General features: G+C 46.5%; 1 long non-coding RNA gene across 2 annotated transcripts in view; it reads right to left on the bottom strand.

Annotated features, from left to right (window-relative positions):
• LOC115861286 (uncharacterized) overlaps nt 1–21,010 on the bottom strand; it is a 591,507-nt gene that overhangs the window by 522,072 nt on the left and 48,425 nt on the right. The window lies entirely within an intron of this gene.

The raw sequence follows: 21,010 nt of genomic DNA, 5'->3' as shown, positions 1-21,010 counted from the left end.
GTCAGTTACTACACTCCTGCCAGAGACGCAGTACCTACCTGGAGAACAGCAGATGACCCCAAATCAAGGGATATTCTACCAAATAACTGGCTTGTGCTTCGCAAAAATATCAAGACGAAGAAAGACAAAGGCTGTGCTCCAGATGAAAGGAAAGGAAAGAGACAGGACAACTCAAGGCAGCACATGGTCTTGGATTAAATACTCGGCAACATTTAAATACGTCTGTATATTAGATAATAGGGTTGTATCAGAGTGGGATCGGATTAGGGTACTTTGGTAGGGGATGTCTGAAATATTTAGGGGTGAAGAGTATGATGTCTACAACTAACTCTCAAGTGGTTAAGGAAAAATATATGTACATATTGAAAGTAAAATGTGGCAAAATGTTAATAGCTGGCCTTTATATGATCGTTGCAACTCTTGGTCTTTGTACAATTGTATACTTTGTACTACTGTCGTTATACTATCGTTTGTACTACCCGTTGCAACAAGTCTGAAATTATCTCAATTTTTTTAAAAGACAGCAAGAGCTAGCCTAGGACCACCAGTTGCCACCCTCAGAGTTGGGCACCTCCCAGGGGCTTGCAGGTCTGACCGGTGTGGAAGGGGCCAGCTGGCAAAGCCAGGGTGTAGGGAAAGCCCCGGCCCCCAGCTCAGCTCAGCCTTCTCTCTGCTCATTGCTGTCCCTTCCCCTCTTTCATGGGGAGGGTGACCTCCTCCTGTCGTTCCCCAACTCACTGGCATGTCCTGTGTGGCGGCCAAGAGCGGTGTCAGGGACAGTCCCAGACCACGATCAGGTGTGGTTCTGGTTGCATCCCAGTCCCAGCAGGGCCTCCAAGTCCCTGGGTGACCTTGGGTAAGTGGCTCAGCCTCCCTGAGCTCCAGTTTGCTTAGTGATAAGATACAGCAGCTATGACAAGATGCTGTCCAGGGACGGGCAGGGGACCAGGCCAGGGCAGGCAGAACCTTGGAGGAGCCAGTGGCCCAGGAGCCAACATGGAGAGCGGGGGTCACTGGAGAGGGGCACCTTGGTCACCTGGACAGGGTGTGCTGACTCAGAAGATAATGTTGATTAAGCACCCGCCTTACTCCGTCCCCAGGCCATCTCCTCACTACCTGCCATGCTGTAGTCACCCCAAATCTCCTCTGCTTCCAAGACCCAAAACCCTGCAGGCTCAACTCCGTGAGTTTTCTTCGGCTGCACCGAGTTTCAAAAGCATCTGAACGTGACCAGTTCCTCATGGGCCCGTCCCTCCCTCACATCCTGTACCAGCCACTTGTTCACACTTCCTGCTGGCGCTGAGGCCGCTGGAGTTGGGAGTCCTGGCTCTAAGTCCTTGCACTTCGGTTTTTAGTGCCCCGAGCTAGGAACCAGGTCAGCCCAAGAACCTCTCCCTCGTGCCGCCCCACACCCCATCAGTCTCTCCAACTCTTCTCCAGTCCCGCTCTCTTCTGCATCCCCGCTGCACTGTCCTCGTGCAAATCTTTCACAGCCATTTCAGCATCACCCCTCTGCTCCCTGGCCTCCTGCCCCCAGCTGCCTTCCACAACACATCACGATCCATTTAAAAGCACGTGTCTGACCCTGTCATTCTTTTCCTTAGATACGTTCAACATTGCTCCCAGCACTGGGCTCCCCCACACCACCCGGAGTGCTCCAGATGGTCTCATGGGAGGAGAGAAAAGACTACAAATTCTATCTATGTTTAGTTTATGTCTCACTCCTTATTAATTGCTTTTGCGGGTATTTTATCTTGAGGGATACGTGTATCACTTATAAATCACCAATATACCTACGATGGGGGAGCCTGTTCAAAGTTTTTTACCCATCGGGATGCACCATCAGAAAAATCAATTGATCACGGCCACGGGATGAAGGCGAGGGTCCTCAGGCAGCAGGAAGGGCACCCCCTGCCAGACCCAAGCCCACTCTTCAGCGCTTTTGCCTCATTTCTCTACCCCGCCCCCCTCCTCACTCTTGATGCTCCCTCTTTCCCAAATAGTGCTGATTCTGCCTGAAATTTTGCTGATTCTGCCTAATTTAGCATCTCAGCAGCTCACAGAGCTGTAGCACCTCCACCCATTGGTAAAGCATCCTCACACTCGTTATCTTATCTCACAGTCCTACAGCTAGACCACTCAGGAGTTATTGTCTCCATTCTCCAGAGGAAGAAACTAAGAGTAGAAGAAAACAGATGGTAAGCCCCTTGACATCGGTCTTGGTGATGATTTTTTGGATTTGATGCCAAAAGCAAAGGCAACAGCAACAACGAGAATAACAACAAAAATAAACAAGTGGGACTACACCAAACTAAAAAGCAAAGGAAACCATCAACAAAGTGAAAAGGCAACCTACAGAATGGGAGAGAATATTTACAAATCATACATCTGATAAGCGGTTCATATCAAAAAATATATAAAGAATCCATATGACTCAGTAGCAAAAAAAACCCAAACAATTTGATTGAAAAACAGGCAGAGGATCTGAATAGACATCTTTCCAAAGACATACAGATGGCCAACAGGTGCTCAACGTCACTAATCATCAGGGAAATGCAAATTAAAACCACAAGGAGATATCACCTCACACCTTTTAGAATGGCTATTATCAAAAAATAAATAAATAAATGAGATAACAAGCGTTGGGGAGGGTGTGGAGAAAAGGGAACCCTCGTGCACTGTTGGTGAATGTAAATGGTGCAGCCACTGTGCAGAACTGTATGGAGGTTCCTCAAAAACTAAAAATTGAAATATCACAGGACCCAGCAGTCCCACTTCTAAGTATTCAATCAAAGGAAACAAAAACACTAAATTGAAAAGATATCTGCATCCCCATATTCACTGCAGCATTATTTACAATAGCCAAGATATAGAAACAATCTAATGGATGTCTCCACAATGGATGAAAAGGTAAAGAAACTGGTGTAAATACACAAGGGAATATTTTTCAGCCATAAGAAAAGGAGGAAATCTTGCTATTTGCAATAACATGGATGGACCTTGAAGGCATTATGCTAAGTGAAATTAGTCAAACAGAGAAATACTAATACTGTATGATCTCACTTATTGGTGAATCCTTAAAAAAAAAAAAAAACTAAGAGTGTAAAATATTGTCCAAGGTCACACCCACATTGGCAATAGAGCCAGAACGAGAACTCTTATCTCCTGACGGGTGATCCCAGCATTTCCCATGAGCTACGATGTCCCTTAAGGACCCTCTGGAATGTCTCCAAAGAGAGAAGAGTGGGTGTGTCTAGCGTGATGGTGAACTTTGGGGAGGAGAGCTGGCTTCACCCTCAAGGAACTTTTCCTTTCTTGCCACAGGGAGCCTCCCGAGGCAGCCCTGCAGCTGGCCGCTGCCCCTGGAGAGCATGAGGGAGAGAAGGATCATGCCTGAGCAGTCTCTCCAGGCCAGGCCAAGCGCTAGGTGAGGGACTGAGGCAGCGTGGAGGTGTGCTGCTCAGACCTCCCTGTGCAGAAGGACAAGCCGGCTGCCCAAGGAGAGCAGGTAGCTGACAGCCTCCAGCTGCAACCCCTTGGGACCTGCTATGTATGGCATTCAGGTCAAGGCCACTCTCTTCCCGGGCAGCACCCACCATGTGCCCAGCCATTTCTGCCCACATGGGGCTCCTCTATGGGGAATGTTTACTCCACAGCGTCCCACTGGGGTGGCCAAGACCGTACCTGTGTCTCGTCAGAGGCACTCCCTGCTCCCTTCTGCTTTCTTCCATCTTTCCTTTTACACGTGTCAGACCCTCATCTGGCCAGAAGGCATTCCTTACCCGATGCTGCTTTCCCTACCCCTCTGTCTTTCTCAGCCATCCTCTCAATGTGAACCTCTTGCATGTCTAATTCCATCTCAGTGTCTGCCTCCTGGAAATCCCGACCCAGCACCGGGAAGCATGATCATTCTCTCCTTAGAGATAGAAACACCAAGACGCCGCTTTGCCCAAAGTCATCCAGTGATGGAGCCAGATGTCAAACTCAGGACTGTCTGACTCCAATGTCAGCAAGTGATTCAGGAACAACCTGAATGCTTAACGGATTCAGATAATGCCCATTGTGAAGGGGGCAGCCCAGTCTAGAGGAGGGGCTCTCATGTCACCAGCCTGCCTCCACCAAGGACAGGGCGTAACTCAGGCCTCTGACCTCACTGTGGCTAAAATCCACACCACCTAGGTTCACCACGGCCAGCCACTGCCCCCAGCCCATTAGCACCACACCCCGGGGCCACAGGGAAGAGGAAGGAGAGAAAATGGGGCTGGAGATCAGGAAAGCTGGGTTTGAGTCCCAACATAGCCACCAATTTTCTGTGTGACCCTGGGCCTCCCTTTTCCCACTGACACGAGAGGAGATTGATTAGGAGGTGCTGTGTCCGTTTCCAGCTCTCAAATGCTAACTCTCCCTGGATGGTCAATCAGCCTCATCCCTCCTGACCTGCCCTGACTCACCTCCCAGCGTGACAGCAAAAATATGTGACCAGGCCCTTCACCCATGTCACCTCATCTTCCATATGGCAGAAACTATTTCTAAAATCAAGACAGTTTTATTTTCAAATGCTTGTATTTATTTCTATGAGGGAAAGTAATAATAATAAAGTCCATGGAGCTGTGTATTATCATCTATTATTCTTTGCTGAAAGAATAAAGTCATCTAAATTTTGGCCTTTCTAGAAAATCCTAGGTCTACCCACCATCTTCAGCCTTTAAACAAGCGCAAGTCCTATGGACGCCTTAGCTCCATCCATCCCCCCAAAACATCAGAAATTAAAACCAAGAATATTTTTTTAAATGTATGTATGTGTATAACTGAGTCACTTCGCTGTACAGCCGAGATTGACACAACATTGTAAATCAACTGTACTTCAATAAAAGATATATATAGTAAAAAAAAAAAAAAAAAAAAAACACCTGAGGGGGCTCTGGGTAGGCACAGTTGTGAATGCATTGGGGGTACTTTTTAAAGTGGTTTCAATCCACCATGGAAAGTAGTTTATTACGTCACCGATGTCTGTTTACACACACTGACATTTGCATGCAAATGACCTGTGCACATCATTTCAGCTTGGCTTCCGTTTTGTACCTTAATTCATGGGCCATGTGAAGTAAACCAAAAAAAAAAAAAAGATAAATTTTAATTTTAAATGATTTATTAATTCTTCCTTCCAAGAGACAACACACAAATAAAGCCTGATCAAAACACCCAGCACAGGGCCACCCCTGGTGCTGCCTTGAGGGAAACAGAGTAAGCTGGGGCCTGGGGGCTATTCCAGGAGGGCTCTCATGTCTGGCTCTTGTCCACCCCCACCTGGGCTTCCGTAGTTCAGAACTCCAGCCTGGGGGCTTCCATGCCCTGTTCTAATAGGTAGGGGTGCTGCCCAGATGAAGGCCAGAGGCCTGGAGAAGCATAAAAGCCTGTGCCAATTTTTTTCTGCAGCATATACTGTTCGTGGCCACTACACCCTGGGTCTGTGCAGTCTCTGATGGTTAGAGCTCTGTGCAGGCGTTGGGACTTGGGCAGGGAGGTGTGACACCAGTGACTATGGGTGGGTCTCTCAGGACAGAAAGGACAAGACCCTGCCTTCTCTCATCACATCAGCTCTGTGGCCCACCTCGGAAGAACTGTTTGAGTAAGATGGGTCCCTTTGCCACCACAGACCTGTATCCCAGCACTCAGAGACTCAGAGGCAGATGGGCAGACAGATATATGCATGCACACATGACTCCTACCCAGCCAACGTCCAACCTGGGAGGGAGGTTCTATTTATTCCCATCTTACAGATGAGGCAAGTGGGGGCACAGAGGGGTTGAATAACTGGCCCGAGTTCACACAGGTAGAAGTAGAAGGTCCAGCTCAACAAGCCTGCTTATCAGCTCCCAACTGACCCCCCCTCCTTCGGCAGGCAGGAGGCCATTGACCACTCCCACCTCCTTCCTCACTTGGTCAAGGATCTGGGTAGCCCTATTCTTCCCGAGAGGAGGCAACAGCGTGGGATGGTCCCCAAAGATCTCATAAGGTATTTTATGGCCAGATGAGACTGTTCCACCTTACCTGGGGCACAGTGTTTACACATGAACCTAAGCCCTTGATTTCTGGAGCTCAGTGGAAAATATCTCCCAGTCCAGGCCGGAAATCAGTCTGAGCCCAGAAGTCATCTCTGCTCAGGAAAGAGATCACAACGGTGCAGCCATCACTAGCCAAGCCCCACTCCCTGCCCAACCCAGCCCAAGACCAGATCAGGAGGCCAGCTCATCCACAGACGTGTAGGACTAGTCCTCCCAGTCCTGCCAGGCCAGAGCCATCCAGGGTAGCCCACACAAGCCCAGAGCTCAGCCTGGCCTGTCAACCAGCCCATCCCAACAGCTACAGAAGTTTGGTATGGAGCCTTCCAGATCCCAGTCCTATGCTTAGCACAGCCCAAAGAAGGGTTCAGCCAGGAGTCAGAGCCCACGACCAGGCCAGCCAGCCATAAAACTGGAGCTCAGCGCTTGATCTTAGCCGCTGCCCAGCAGACAGCACGTTCACCCCAGCCTGGGGCCACCACCTCCTCCCAGGACTCCAAGCAGCTCAAATTCTCACCAAGGTCCCTCGCTGTGTAGCCCAGCCCAGAGGCTCCCACCCGGACAACCTAACAAAATACCCCGGCAGAACGCAGCACCCCTCCGCCCAGCCAGCCTGGCCGACAGAGCACAGGGAACTTCCTCAGGAGACAAGCAGGAGGCCTGGGCCCTGGAGGGAGAGCCAGCTGAGCAAAGCTCCCTCCAGGCTTCCACCACGGCCCCCAGCAGGCTGTGCCGCACGGGTACCACATGCCCATCAAAGCAGAGAGGGTGTCCCCCCTTCCTCCCCACATTTGTGCAGGTTCCCAAGAAGGAGCGAAGAATGTCAGAGACATCCAAGACCAAATCTTACACTCTGGACATCAAGGTTTTCTGAGTAAGGACTGAGTGTCCAGCGGCTTCTCTGGGTGGGGAACAGCCAGTGGGGTGGCAGTCCAGCAACTCAGAAACACAGCAAGATCCTGCCTCAAGATACTTAGCTCATCCCTGCTCTAACTAAAGCTATGAGACTCCAATTCCAGAACAACCCGAGGTGGCTGAAAGCCCAGCCAAGTGGATTCAAGAACCACCACCAGTGACCACGCTGCTGAGTTCCTCCTCCTGAGTCTGGGGAGTGGACGGTTAACAGAACTGCCTCTGGAGCCAGATTACCTGAATGTGAATCCTGGACCTCCTGCGTCTACCTGTGTGACCTTGGACCAGTGTCCCAAACTCTCTGTGCCCTCACTTCTCTCCGCTGTAAGGTGGGAATGAATAGTGTCTCCATCCAAGGGAGCAATTCAAGGTATTTAACCACCAGTGTTGCCCAGCCACCGACCATGCAAGACAAACCTATGCTGGGACAGGGTCCCCCGAAGGGCTCTTGTGGGCCAGGAGCTGACCATTCCGGTGGTGGACTATGGGAAAGTCCAGTGGCCGGGAGGGCTGCAGCCACACAACCCCAGCGTGAATGGAGCTATATGATACAGAGGCCTGGTCAGCTAGGACTATTGTATACCAAGGAATCTACCAAATTTATCTCTAATCCAAAATTAGGTGTTCTCTCTGATGCATAGAGAAGTATTATTAGCATGAGATTACAGTTGAGCAAAATCAAGGCTCAGAGAGGATAAAGGCTCCAGGAAGAGGTGAAGCCACAATTTGAACCCAGAACTATCCAAGGCCATGTTGACTGTGGAAGGTCAGACTTGAGCCCAGACTGGGTGCTGGAGAAGGGGGGTTTTCTCTTGCTGTAAGGTGGGAGATGCTCTGGTGAAGGTGTAGAGAGGCAGGTACTGACCTATATAAAGAGGACTCACCCAGGAAGAGCCAGGTCCCTCTGAGGTAGAATACCTTGATTTTAGTCTGATGAGACCCATTCAAAACTCCCGACCTGGGCTTCCCTGGTGGCGCATTGGTTGAGAGTCCGCCTGTTGATGCAGGGGACACGGGTTCGTGCCCCAGTCCGGGAAGATCCCACATTCCGCGGAGCGGCTGGGCCTGTGAGCCATGGCCGCTGGGCCTGCGCGTCCGGAGCCTGTGCTCCGCAACAGGAGAGGTCACAACAGTGAGAGGCCCGCGTACCACAAAAAATTAATTAATTAATTAATTAAAAAAAAAAAACTCCCGACCCATACAACTGTGAGATAATAAATTTGTGTTGTTTAAGCCACTAAACTTGGGGTGATCTATGGTAGCATCAATTGAGAGCTAATATAGTAGAGATGATGGAGACAGAGATGACGTAGTGGGGATGCTAAGACAGGTGATAGAGACGGAGGCTAGAAACGTTACAGATACACCCACACCCTGAGATTTATCCTTCGAGTGTCCTGGGGACTTGCTCAGACTTCCTTGAAAGCTATGGTCACAAAAATGCCAGAACAAGATTCATCCTAAGTAGGGGAAAGAACAATTCCTACAACTTCCTAAATCCCCACTTTAGAAATCCCCAGCAGGGAAAGAATAGAAAGATAAATCACATATGGTAGGTGCCGATTATATGCCAGGCACTGTGCTGGGTTCTTTACCCACGTTGTCTCATTTTATGTACAGGAACCCTACGGGATAGGCATTCTTATATGCATTTTATACATGAAGAAAGATAAAACCACTTGCCCCAGTTTACAGAGAAGGGCTTGAGTCCAGAGTCCACTGGGACTTTCCGTGGCCTAAGAAAACAGGTCCCCATGGCAGGGCCTGGGGAACTACAGAGAGGGACAGAAGCAATGGAAGCAGCAGGACTGTTGCCTGAAGCCCAGGTGGTGGGACAGAAACACTAGAGATAGAAAAGCTGTGGATCCCCTGGGCTGGAGGACACACAGGCTGGAGGCCAGGCAGCATCACAGGGTGAGTGCTATGGGCTGAACTCTGTCCCCACAAAACACTCATGTTGAAGTCCTAACCTCCAGGACCTCAGAATGTGACTGTATTTGGAGTTAAGTTCTTTAAAGAAATAAAACGAGCTTGTCAATGTGGGCCTAATCCAGTATGACTGGTGCCCTTATAAGAAAAGGAAATTTGAACACAGATACACACAGGGGGATGAACATGTGAAGCCACAGGGAGAAGGCGGCCATCTGCAAGCCAGAGAGAGAGGCTTCAGAAGAAACCAACCCTGCCCACACCTTGATCTCAGACTTCTAGCCTCTGGAACCATGAGAAAATAAAATCCTGTGGTTTAAGTCCCCCAGTCTGTGGTATTTGTAAAGGCAGCCCCAGTAGACTAATGCAATGGGGATAGCTTAGGGTCAATGACCACTGATTTTGCTGCCCACATCCACAGAGAGACCGGGCTGGTGTAGCCTAAGGAACAAGGCACATGTTTTAAGAGGCTTGTCTGGAATTACCATGTCCCTAAACAAATATGCTTCCCTCATGTCAGGACCATCACGGGGGCCAAGATGGAGAAAACTGGTATTTGGGGGCGGGAGGTGTGCTTGATATAGTTTAATTTGCACCCAGCATCCACTTGCAATACCTTTTATATTTCTACATCCCCCAACGCAAAGGGAGAGAAAGCTAAAATTTACATTTCCAAGACCCCCCTGCTGCAAAGCTTCTGCATGCAATTGAGGTTCAGTTAATGAGACACAAATGCATGAGATTTGGAAGGGAGGCAAGAGGAAGTTTCAACAACCTGACACACAAGCTCCAACAGATAGGGATTTGTGCCATGTCTGGACCCCAAGCATCACTGTCTCCTCCAGCTTCCTGACCCTGAAGACAGAAGCTGCCTGACCTCTGAGACATCACAGATGCAGTGGCAGCCCCTCAGTCTCATTCCTCCAGCCCTTCCAACAATTTTGTAAGCACTTAATAATGGTATTAAATGCCTTTCTGCTTGTAATACCGAGAGTGTGGAGATACCAGTCAACCATAGTGAGAAAAATGGCTGTGAGGACCCTCAGCCTGAATGAAATACTTGGGATAATGTTCAGACCAGAAATAAATGTGATTTTGGATTTGATGCCATTTTTCTGAACAAATAGACTCCTCCAGAGCTCCTTGGAAAATACCAGGGAGGAAAAACAGTGCCCAGAAAATAATCTTTAATTGTCTTCTCCGGAGGGACATAAAATGCTTCAAAAGGTTAAACCTTTTCCTAAAGAGGAAAGGAGAAAAAACTCTAATGCTTGTCCAAAACACATTTATTGAGTGCTTACTGGTCATGCCATAAATATTTATTACATATCTACTATGTGCTAAATGTTGTACTAGGAAAATTACAAAAAAATATGTTAGTGATAAAAGAACCCTAATACTCATTTCAGAGTTTTTCCTTAAGGTATTTTTTGTTATAGGGCGTAAATATGTACCTAATATTTTTCCAAAACGGTAATCAGCTCTTCAATACTATAAATTATGTAGTCCTTTTCTCATTATTTGTGATGTCTGCTTTCGCATAGAGTATATTCTACTAATTGGCTCTGATCTGAGTTCAACTATTGGGTCTACTATGTTCAACAGCTTCCAATGCTCTTCTTTGCTTATGTGGGAGGAAAATAAAAATGAAGTCAGTATTGATAAGAGAGCTCTCCAAAACGAAGCCAGGAGGCCACTGAGGAAGTGTGACATATGCATGTCTCAGCCTGGATGGATTCTGGCCTTCTGACCACTTATTGTCCTAAGAAAGCATCCAGAAGATCTTTCAGAAACTCAAGATACTTATCCTAAAATTACTCATGATAGTCTACCTTCTTATCAGACCCCTGTCCTAAAATAAGCCTTGATTCCTTAAGGACAAATATTTCCTGACTTAGGTGAAAGTCAATCACAGTTCTAACTGGGCAACTTTAACAACCTGGTGGCTTTATGTCTTTATAAGCCCCAGACTCTTTCTCTTCTCTGGAACACTCTGTTTTACCCAAATCTGGATCTCCTGAATTGCAATTCTTAAGACCCCATATAAAGCTCTTTGCTCTTTGCAGCCTCAAGATTGCTTATTGCTCGACACTTAAAATATTATTTTATATTCTAGCCTTTTTGTTCACTGTATTAGTCAGCTTTTGCTAGACGGCGCTACAATAACAAACAGGCCCCACATCTCGGTGGCTTACAATTGCAAAGGTCAGCTGTGATGGTTCTTGTGGCATTGCTCCATGAGTCTTCTCAGTCCAGGACCCAAACTGAAGAAGCAGCCCCCATCATGCTCTGCTCGCAGCAGAGGGAAAGGAGCAAGAGGATATTAGGAACTCACAACTCCTTGTAAAGCTTCTGCTCACATGCCATTGGCCAAAGCAAGTCACATGACCAGGCCCAATGCTAATGGATATGGGATGTATATTCCTCCCACAGGAAGGCAGGCAAGCCCCACGGCAATGCACAGGATGTATGGTTCTCTCACAGAAAGAGGGAATGCTTTTCTGGGAACAAAATTATAATCTACCACATTCCTCCAGGTGAATTGTAACATCCTTTTGACACAAATCCACTAAAAATGCCTTTGGGACTTTTTAAATTTACATGATATTGGGGATGAAATGGACAGCTTGGTGACTCTAGATAATAATGCTGTATTGTACACTTGAAAGTTGCTGAGAGAGTAGATCTCAAAAGTTCTCATCACAAGAAAAAAATTTATGTGTTTTGATGGATGTTAACTAGACTCATTGTGGTGATTATTTTGCAATATATGCAAATATCAAACCATTATGTTTATACCTGAAACTAACATAATGTATGTCAATTATATCTCCATTTAAAAATTGCATTTAGATTTTTCTTTAATTCACATGATATTAAGTATTTACACTAACTTGGAAATAATATACTTCTTACAGTCTTTAATTTCCCAACCAGAAACATGGCATTTCCCCCATTCATTCAAGACCTGTGGTCTTTTCATAAAATATCCTGCCTCTCATTCTGTGTGTGTGTGCGTGTGTGTGTGTGTGAGAGAGAGAGAGAGAGAGACTACCAGAAATACTGTCATTTATCCCATGTAGATTAAAGAGCTAAATATTAAAATATCATATGATAGAACTTAAAAAAAATAAAACTGGGTAATTATCACTTCTTTGATGGCATTATTACTTTCCAAGCTTTGAAGCAATTGAAGAAATCACAGATGAAGAGAACATCGGTGTAAAACACATAAAAGGCCTGAAAGTAGTACAATTAAAATTAAAAGGGAACTACTGGAGTACACAATTGCTTGAAATACAACCAACAAAGTGTTAATTTCCAAGTCTTGGGTGTATGTTTGTCCGTGGGCAGTGCACTGGGGAAAGGAATGCTCCTCAAAAGAGGAAACTCAATTTGCAGAAAAGGGAATGCCTATTTTTAAATGGTTCAACCTCATGGCAATCAAAGAAATGCACATTAAACTACCATAAAAAATCACGTATACATTGCAAATGAGCTCAGAATCCTTTTCATTGTAATATCCAATGTTAGTGAGGAGGCAGTAAAAAAAAAAAAAAAAAAAAGAATCTCACATAGGTTCCTGGAACAATGTACAGGAGAACTGCTTGAAATCCCTTTGCAAAACATTTTGACTATGCACAGGGAGAACCTCAAAAGACGTTCATACCCTTTGACCCAGCAATCCCACTTCTGGGAACTTGACCTCAGGAAATTATTCAAAAGAAGAGAAAAGGCTATTTTAAAATATTCACTGCAGTTTTATTTGTAAAATCTGAAAAAGCAATATAGTATTGTGGACAGAGTAAAGGTTTGGTTTCCAAAAGAATGGACTCAAATTCTGTTTGGCCTCCTTCCTTCCTTCCTTTGTCACCTACAGTCTCATAAGCTGTTGGAAGGATTGAATGAGATGTATGTGCCTGTTTTGTAACTGAATATAAAAGACAGTTTTAGGGACTTCCCTGGTGGTCCAGTGGTAAAGAATCCACCTTACAATGCAGGGGACACGGGTTCTATCGACCAGGGGAACTAGGATACCACATGCCATGGGGCAGCTAAGCCCACATGCCACAACTGCTGAGCTCGCGTGCCTCAACTGGAGCCTGCCTGCCGCAAACTACAGAGCCCACGCGCTCTGGAACCCCCGCGCCACAACTACAGAGCTCACACGCCCTGGAGTCTGCACGCCACAACTAGAGAGAAGCCCGCACACCTCAACGAAGATCCCATGTGTCGCAACTAAGACCTGATGCAGCCAAAAAATAAATATAAATAAATAAATAAATAATAAATAAATCTTTTTTAAAAAATTGTAATATGCCAATGGCCAATCTTTTTTTAAAAACACAGTTTTATTATTTCTAATCATCAAAATGAAGACTTGGAAACAGCCTACGCTGACAGCTATAGGGAAAACGTTAAGTAAATTAGGATACCTCCAGCCCATGGAGAATGGTGCAGCCATTAGGGACTGTAATTATGAAGATAATGGAGAAAACTGAAAAAACACTACTGATTTTTTTCAAAAAAAAAGACCAGGCCTCTGGTCCCAGTTCCTTGCTCCTGGAAAGTGTGCTAGAAAAAGGCCCTACCGGTCCCCTAAAGTCCTCCAGATCTTTTATATTCAATAGATGAAAATTCTAGACCTGAGGAATACTGACAAAGAACACTCACTGATTTGCAGTCATTTGTTGAAAAAAAGGGGGGAAAGAATTCCTGCAGAGAAACGAGAAATGATCACATTTGGGTTTAGATTTAATGAACCACTTTTCTTGAAAAGGACAAAACTACACATGTAGAGAAGACTCTAAGATTCCAGGGAATAAACAGCAATTGTATCTGCCTGGTCTCCTTTGTCGCCTGTCCTCTGCAGAAGCTGAAGTTGCATCATCCCCCACCTGTTTGTGTGAAGGGCCCATTGTGATCAATAATCGCTTATTCCTCTTAATGTTTTCAAGTAGTACCTCTTGAGAAGCCACCTAACAATTTATTTGGCCAATCAGTGGACATTTTCCAGCCTGCTCTGGGGAGCAGTGCTATCCCACTATCACACTCTATGGAAACGTTTGCCTGGGGGTGGTCACCTTTCTTTTTTTTTTTTTTTTTTTGTGGTATGTGGGCCTCTCACTGTTGTGGCCTCTCCCGTCGCGGAGCACAGGTTCCGTACGCGCAGGGTCAGCGGCCATGGCTCAAGGGCCCAGCCGCTTCCCGGCATGTGGGATCCTCCCAGACCGGATCCCGAACCCACGTGCCCTGCATCGGCAGGCGGACTCCCAACCACTGCGCCACCAGGGAAGTCCGGTCACCTTTCTTTAAAAAACAAAATTCCTCTTGCACAGGTAGACTGGCAATAGGTTTCTTTTCCCTGACCTTGTTATTCATTTTTATGCTGAAATAAAATTTTATAGCAATTTCAAACACACTTCAAGCCATGTCATATCACCAGGTAAAGTCAGGGAACAACCCACTGGGAAGATGGACCATTGGGGTCCCTCTCAAACTTGGTGGCCACAAGCCCTATTCCTCAATTGTCAGTGCTTTTACCACCAGAGCCGAGTTCCTGACTTTCCTCCTCAAAAATGCACCCTGTGTGCTCATATCCAGGGGTGGGCCTCTGGGAGTCATTGATGTGTGAGTCTAGATTTTACTTATAATGCTTTATTCATTGAGGTATGCATTCTCCAAAGCATTAGAACTTCCGGGGCATGTTGATGGTGTTGCAAAGCCGAGAGAGAACATGTGAAATCAGGAAGACTGTTCAGAAGACTCGGTGTGTAGGGAGTTGTAAACACAGTGTCCTTGCTCTCATCTTGGGCACGAGGGACACCTGGGGACAAAATGGTACCTGGAACTGAAGTCCATCCACCCATTTCTACATTAAGGGAGAGGCATTGGTTGGAAGAGTAAAATACAATTCCATAGAACTGGACCCTTCTTTGCTCTCTCCTGGGGTTTAAAATGATTCCACAGGGTGGAAGGTCCTTTCCCCATAAGAACAAAGCTGGGGGTCAGAGAGAGACCCAGGAGAGGGAATCAGAGAGAAGCTGGCTCCTCAGGGCTTGTTTCAGCTGGCTACTGCTGCATAACAAACCACCCCCAAACTTAGGCTTAAAACAATTTCTTTTTCATAATGAACCTGCAGTTTGGGCAGGGCTTGGCCAGGGTACCTCATCTCTGCTTCATTCGGTGTAGAGAAAGGACTAAGACGAGTACTGCCCAGATCCTGGTTCCAGTCTCTTCCTGATGCCCAGTTAGTCACTTTTCTGGCCTTCTTGGGTTCTGGGAGATACTTCCATAATTTTAGAACAAATTCCAGTTTTCCAGTGTAAGAGGGCTACGCATTGCCCAGCTCCAGGGGAGACCACTCACATAGTGTTTCAATGCAAATGCTGTTCATATGTAATGCAAAATGAAGAGTGCCCCTGGAGTTGTGCAATGGAGATGTGCATAAGAGCATCCCTAGAGATGGCTGGACCTAACATTTGGCCTGATCATCCCTCCTGACAAATAGTGGAAGCCGGCATTGTCAGGGAAACAGAGACTGGGTCTCCAGTCCCCCCAGTGACCTCGGGCATCACTGAGATCCCCTCTCTAGGACTCAGTCTCCACCTGTCAAAAGAGGAGCCGCCAGGGATGGCCCTTCCAGTCCTGACGCTCATGATCTTGGTGCCTGTTTTGAGAGTGTGTCCTGGTAAAAACACCGTGCACCCTTTTCTCAGGAAAGATTCCATTTAGATTCCTTGTTAGAAAACCTGTCGGCCTTCTTGTGGACAGTTTGTGCTGAAAGTCGCCTCTGCAGCAGGATGCTGAGGTTCCCTCTCTGCCCCGTTTTTTCCAACTCCTCTGGGCTCATTTGGCCTGGGACCAACAGAATGGAATAGGGACATTTAATATCAGCCTCCCCAGGCTCATTTTTCAATGCCCACTTAGAGTTAGCCTTAGGGTTAGGGTTAGGGTTAAGGTTACTTTTAGGATTGAGGTTAGGGTTTAGTTTAGGATTAAGGATAGGCCTAGGCTAGGGGTAGGCTAGAATTAGGTGAGAGCTAAGGCCAGGACTCAGGCTAGGTTTAGGGTTACAATTAGGGTTAGTCTTCGGGTTCGGGTTAGGGTAGGACTAGTGCTAGGTTTAGGGTTATGTATAGGTTTACTCTTAGGGTTACGCTCAGGCTCTGTGACCTTGCCTTTATTTCTACCTATCTCACTACTTTCCCAGTCTCCTTTGCCTGTCTCTTCTTCTTCCCAGTCTTGAAATACTGGTGTTCCTAGAGCCTCCATCCACCCTGATCGCTTTTTTAAAAGCCTCTAGCCTGTATCATGCCTTTGCACAAATTAGAAATAGTGGCTATCATTCAAGTTCCTTCACTTCCTTCCACCTTCCAGAAAAGTATCTTAGTATACGACATTTCTCTTTAGAAGTTATTTACTTACAGCTAAATACACAGATCTTAAATTTACAACCCAATCATCTTCGACAAATGCACATTCCCAGGTAACCTGCACCTCTATCGAGCCCCAGGACATTCCATCACCCCAGAAAGTCATCTGTATTGCTTACCCCAGAAGCAGCCATTCATCTGATTCCTATCACTATCTATTTGTTTCACCTGTTCTAGAACTTCAGCTAAATGAAATTATACATAGTATACTCTTTGGTGTAAGTCTTCTTTCAAACAACAACTGTTTTTCTGATTTACTCATGTTGTATTATACTGACTTTTTTAGGACAAGACTTATATTCTGAGTTTTTAGCATGAAGCAATTTATCACTATCTGACTAAGGCTTGTCACGGTAAATGAACAGATCTATCCTGCCTACAGGGTTTGCTCTGACCTCAGCTCTTAGGCAAAGTGCTCTGCTGAACAACCTCAAGTCTTAGATGATGCCTGCCCTTAAATTTACTTTGATTGAATACAAGGGGGACTCATCATTTATTCCAACCATGGTTTGTAAGAAGAGACCAGATGTCAGCTCCTTCTGCATCAGCCTGTTCAAGAGAAATTGGAATAGGATGTGACAGGGAAGGGTGGGGAGAAAGCTCTTCTGCAGGAAGGGTGGGGTGCAGTATCTTTCTGGAAGCAGAGAAGCTAATCAGAGATGGCTTGGCATGGTGGAGAGATTAGCCGATATGAAGCTGGGAAAAACAAGTTTTAGACCCAGCTTGATCACTTGGCTTCACAATTTTAGGCTAATCACTTAACCTCCCCTCATTCATAAAATGTGGAGAACACACTTGTCATAATAATAATAACTGGTGCTTGGCTATTGCCACGGTGAGCAGATGAGACTCCGGAAAACTGTAGGTACCTGGTAAAAGTGAAATGAATGTAATCAAGAGTGCATTGTAAACTGTAAAGTGCTTGTTGAAGCGTCTGCCCATGGTCTGCAGGGACCTGGACAGGTTGCACTGTCACTTCTTAGGAATCTTGCAAGGTGGTCCCGCAGAATGATTCACCCACAGACCTTCCCTTGTCTGCACTGTCAGCCCGAGAGTGTTTCCCAAACCCAGCCTCACTGCAGACCCGCCCACTAGAATCTCCAGGCCAGGGCTCCACAGCCAACTGTTTTTCAGTTTCTCAAGTGATTCTCATGACCCATCTTGGGACAGTACCGTGGAGCCACTGCTCCTTTGGGGAGGATGGATTTTATGTAGTCAGTAGGAGACAGAAGCCCCTCGGTCTGCACATGGATTAGTGCATCTCATTACCTTCCACAGGCGGGCTGACTCCTAGAGGCCAGATGGTGGCTACCACCCTACAGTGAGGTGTCAATGGAGGGGTTCCCACCATTGCCAACAAGAACTGCTGTGACAGAGACATAAGTGCTCACCAAATATGCCACGTGTGCCCCTGTGTTTCCCAGCCTCACTTCCAAATAGTTTGGGAGCGTGTAAGCGGCTTTGACCAATGGCCTGTGAGTAAAAATGACACGTATCACTTCCAAGCCAAGGCAGCTAAAGCCAGCATGCCTCATCCACCTCTCCCTTCTCCTTCCATAGAAACCTCAGGGATGACAGGACCTCAAAGACATCTCTTTTCAGCCTGGGTCCCTGAGTGTCTGTGTGGAGCGCAGGCTCCTGTCGGCTCTCACTGGAGATGTAACAGGAGTCAGGAATGAACCTTTGTTGTCCAAGCCACTGAGATTCAAGTTTCTTTTGTGGCAGCAGTTAGCAATAATTATCCTGACCAATGCAACTACATGTCAAGTGGCAAGCCCCCCCGTTATCCATGGGGAAATGTTCCAAGACCCCCAGTGGACCCTGAAACTGCAGATAATACCAAACCCTACGTATAACATGTTTTTCCTACACGCACATACCTATGATAAAGTTCAATTTATAAATCAGGCACAGTGAGAGAATATCTGAATTGCCAGCATCACTACTCTTACTCTTTGGGACCACCATTAAGTACAATAAGGGTCACTTGAGCACAAGCACTGTGATACTGCAACAGTCGATCTGATAACTCAGACGGCTACTAAATGACTAATGGGCAGGATACGCTGGACAAAGGGATGATTCACGTCCCAGGCGGGGCAGGGCAGATGGCATAAGATTTCATCACGCTACTCAGAATGGGATGCAATTAAAAACTTATGAATTGTTTATTTCTGGAATTTTCCATTTAATACTTTGATGCTGCAGTTGACTGTCGGTAACTGAAGCCGCAGACAGCGAAACCACGGACAACAAAACCACGGACAAGGAGGAGAAGACTGTATTTCCAAATATCTCTCAGAAACTGAAATGCTCTGCCTCAAAAAAGCTAAAAATAGAACTACCATACGATCCAGCAATTCCACTCCTGGGTATTTATCCAAAGGAAATGAAAACGCCAATTCAAAAAGATACATGCACCCTACCCTAACGTTCATAGCAGCATTACTTACAGTAGCCAAGATATGGAGCAAACTAAGTGTCCACCAACAAAAGAATGGGTAAAGATGTGGTACATATATACAATGGAATACTATTCAGCCATAAAAAAGAATGAAATTCTGCCACTTGCAACAACATGGATGGAACTAGAGGGTATTATGCTTAGTGAAATAAGTCAGACAGAGAAAGACAAATACTGTATATTATCACTTATATGTGGAATCTAAAAACACAACAAACTACTGTATATAACAAAATAGAAACAGACTCACAGATATAGAGACCAAACTAGTGGTTACCAGTGGGGAGAGGGAAGAGGGGAGGGGCAAGATAGGGGCAGGGGACTAAGCAATACAAACTACTATGTATAAAATAAATAAGCTACAAGGATATATTATACAGCACAAGGAATATAGCCAATATTTTATAATAACTTTAAATGGAGTATAATCTACAAAAATATTGAATCACTATGTTGTACACCTGAAATTAATATCATATTATAAATCAACTACACTTCCATTTTTTAAATACAGCCAAAAAAAAAAAGAAAGCAAGAAACTGAAACGCTCTCAATGTTAGCAGAAGAAACTGAGGACTTTTAGCAGCCTCGATAACCACCAAAAAGAATTCCCTAGTAAATAACCAAGTTTATCTCCTAAAAGCTTTGGAACAGTTCCCAAAAAAAAGGCCATCAGAATGCTCAATGTCAGCAATGTTTAAGACACCTCCCTGCCTAGGACCCACCACCCCACACAGATGTGAACCACAGCCCAAAACCAAGAGACTGGCCGCCCATTCAGTCCCAGCGATTGCACCTAATAAACATTTTATGGACCTGTTCAATTGCAGAGCGATGCAGGCAATTAACTTCCATCATGGTTTTATTGTGGAAAGATGTTACAAGCTTGGACCATGAAAGTGGAGCCATGCGTCAGTTCAGGAAACACGGCTGCCAAAGCCCAGAGGGGTCCATCGTCAGAGCAGGTGCAGAGATCAGAGGGGCTGCTCGTGGCTAACGGGCCACTCCCGATCTTGCCCACAGTCGGCTGGCACTGAGCCTGAGGCTTCATTCTCCCAGCAAAGCTCCTGGAAAATGCTGGACCAAACCAGCTCCCCACATAGTATGGGGTGATGTTGAATTCACCCCAGAGGGCTGCGTGGATCATAAAAATCTGGTATGTCAGCCTTGCTGGCCTATTCCTGTGCCTACTACAGACTCACTTCCTATGACTACTGATGCAATGTCACAGAAGACATCTGTGGGGTAACATCTATTAAAGAATGGCAGAGAGAGAGAAACAGGACTTGGGCCACTGAGAGGCCAAGAAGAGGGGTAAGAAGAGGGCAGGCTGACTGATGCCCCCTCCCCAGTCCAGAGGAATGTACACAGAGCAGTGTTTCCCTAGCAACAGTCTGATTGGTCCCCATCTGTCCACCAGCTGAGTTGGGTCCCGACCAGTCTGTTCTCAGTCCCCTTGCTGGGCAGAAACATGCAGAAGAGGATGGGAGATCCAGCTCAGGCTCTCTCTGGCCCCTTGAGTCCCCGGGACCAGATTAGATCTTTAGAGGCTCTAAACACTGAAGATGGTAATGCCCTATCCACTCCACAGTTCACGACAATATGGTACTTTTAGGAATGACATGAACTTACGTTACTACTAGAATTAAAATAGGTTTTTTCTTGATTTTCTGATAGCAAAATTCTAGATAAGCTTGTCAAAAGTGAAGTCTTCTCTGCCTCTTCGTGTGTGTGCTTTTATGAGTGGATGTGTCCGCGTCTGGGTGTGAGTGTGAGTGAATGTATACGTGTGTGTGCGTATGTGTATGTGTGTGTGTGACTGTGTGCTCTTGCTTTGCTGGGCTCCTAAATCTGTTCCCTCATCTCTCCTGCAGGCTTCCTCTCCGTCAGAGTGTCCTCTCTAAGGAGGGCCCCAGACAGGCTCTGCCTCCCCAGGGAAACCAGGTAAAGCCATTTGGTTTGAGGATGTGGCCGGAGGGCCAGGAAAAGCTGCAGGGCAGGAGCATGCCAGGGGGAGAGAGTGGAAGGGGGGGGCATGGAGGCAGGATGCTCGCAGGAGGAAGGAGGTCCTGAGGTCTGTCGCGTGATGACACTTTCCTGGATGCCTGCCCACCCCCATCAGCCCCCACCAGACAGGTAGGCTGAGACCAAGGGCCCGGAGCCACCACCACTGTTACTCCACCACCCCCATCACCATGACGAGCTCC

Source organism: Globicephala melas, chromosome 15 (assembly GCF_963455315.2).
Source record: "Globicephala melas chromosome 15, mGloMel1.2, whole genome shotgun sequence".
Lineage (NCBI taxonomy): Eukaryota > Metazoa > Chordata > Mammalia > Artiodactyla > Delphinidae > Globicephala > Globicephala melas.
The sequence above is the reverse complement of the archived record's forward strand: the minus strand, read 5'-3'. Positions and strand labels throughout refer to the sequence as shown.